We start from the raw sequence: 2,084 nt of genomic DNA, 5'->3' as shown, positions 1-2,084 counted from the left end.
ATGCCATTCTAAGGCCGAAGATACACGCTTCATATTCTGCTATGTTGTTGGTAAATACAAGTTGAGCTTGCGGCCATCGAATGCTGTTGTCCTCGTTTCTCGATATTAACAGCCGCCCGATGCTTGATCCTTTGTAATTGACTGCTCCATCGAAGAATAGTCTCCAACCTGAATATGGTTCTGCCATCTCTTCTTCCATAGCCATCTCTTCCTCATTTGGGAAGAAAGTCCGTAATGGTTCAAGTTTGTCATCGACGAGACTTTCTGCCAGCAAGTCAGCTAGGGCTTGTCCTTTGATTGCCTTTTGTGCTACGCATACAATGTTGAATTCTCTTAGTAGCATCTGCCATTTAGCCAATTTTCCTATAGGCGTCGATTGCCGAAAAATGTATCTCAATGAATCCATTCTGGATATGAGGTAAGTAGTGAACATCGATAGGTAGTGCCTCAGCTTTTGGGCAATCCAGGTTAGAGCACAACAGGTGTTCTCTACAAGAGTATACCGTGCCTCGCAGGATGTGAACTTCTTGCTCAAATAGTAGATGGCATTTTCTTTTTCCTCTTCATCATGTTAGGCGAGCATGCACTCGAAAGCATTTTCTGATACTAACAGGTACAGTAACAGAGGACTCCCTTGCTTGGGTGGCACTAGGACGGGAGGATTAGAAAGATATCTCTTGATTTTGTCGAATACCTCTTGGAATTCTCTCATCCAATTTGTGGGAGCATCTTTCTTGAGCAACTTAAGGATTGGCTCCATAATCACAGTTGACTGGGCTATGAACTGCCCAATGTAGTTTAACCTTCCCAAGAAGCTCATGACTTCGTTCTTGGTCTTGAGGGTGGTAGCTCCTGGATTGCCTTGATCTTGGTAGAGTCCAATTCGATGCCCCTACGACTGACTATGATTCCTAGTAACTTACCCGCTGGCACTCCAAATGCACACTTTCTTAGGGTTTAGCTTTAGATTGAACTTGCGAAGTTTTTAAAAAAACTTGTGCAAGTGTGTGGTATGCTTTGAACTTTCTTTTGATTTTATGATGACATCGTCCACATAGACTTCGATTTCTCGATGCATCATATCATGAAACAGTGTAGTCATGGCTCTCATGTACATGGCACCGGTGTTCTTGAGGCCAAACGACATTACCCTATAATGGTAGACTCCCAAAGGGGTGATGAAAGCTATTTTTTCGGCATCTTCTTTGCTCATGAGTAGCTAACGGTACTAGGTGAAAAATCCATGAATGACTACAGCTCGTGCTTGGGGTGGTTGTCTATTAAAGTATGGATGTTTGGGAGAGCAAAGTTGTCTGATCGGTCCGGTTGAGATCTCGACGGTACCACGTCAATCGATTCGAATCTTTCCATCTTTTTTGGATACTGGTATTATGTTGGCCACTCGGGGGGCGTAGGATGTTACCTCCACTATCTCGGACTAGATTTATTTTTCTACCTCGTCCTTTATCCTGATACTCGTATGCAAGTTTTTGAATGTACGGTCTTTGCTCAAAGGAAGCAAAGCCCTTCTAAATAGGCAATATATGGGCTACGTTCGGTGCTCAACCCTAGCATATTTGCGTGTGACCAGGTGAAGACATCCATATATATTCTTCAATAGAGCTACGAGCTCTTCTTTCTGTAGTGCTCCCGGGCACCGATTCGTGTCTGCTTTCGACGTCCCTTCGTCATCGAGGTTGATCACCTCGGTTTTGTCCATATTTGGCTTCTTCTTATCTTCCAACTCTTCTACCAGTCCCTCTGGCATCATTGTCGCTTCATCGTACTCCACTACTAAAAAAACGGGAAAAATTGACGACGAAAACCGACGGACAGCGTCGATTTTTTTAATGAAACCGACCCTTTACAGTCTCGGTTTCATAGCCTCACTTTTTGGAAACCGACGAACCACGTCGATTTTTTCCGACGGGATCGTCGGTTATGTAGTCCGTCGGGTTTTATTCAATAATTTTAAAAAATAAAAAAAATTAAAAAATCGACGGTATCGAGTCGGTTTTAATTTTCGATTTTTTATCTTATATAAAAATAATATATATTTTATAAAAAAACCCCGGATTTTAAAA

The sequence above is a fragment of the Lycium ferocissimum genome, chromosome 7, assembly GCF_029784015.1.
Source record: "Lycium ferocissimum isolate CSIRO_LF1 chromosome 7, AGI_CSIRO_Lferr_CH_V1, whole genome shotgun sequence".
Taxonomy (NCBI): Eukaryota; Viridiplantae; Streptophyta; class Magnoliopsida; order Solanales; family Solanaceae; genus Lycium; species Lycium ferocissimum.
The sequence above is the reverse complement of the archived record's forward strand: the minus strand, read 5'-3'. Positions refer to the sequence as shown.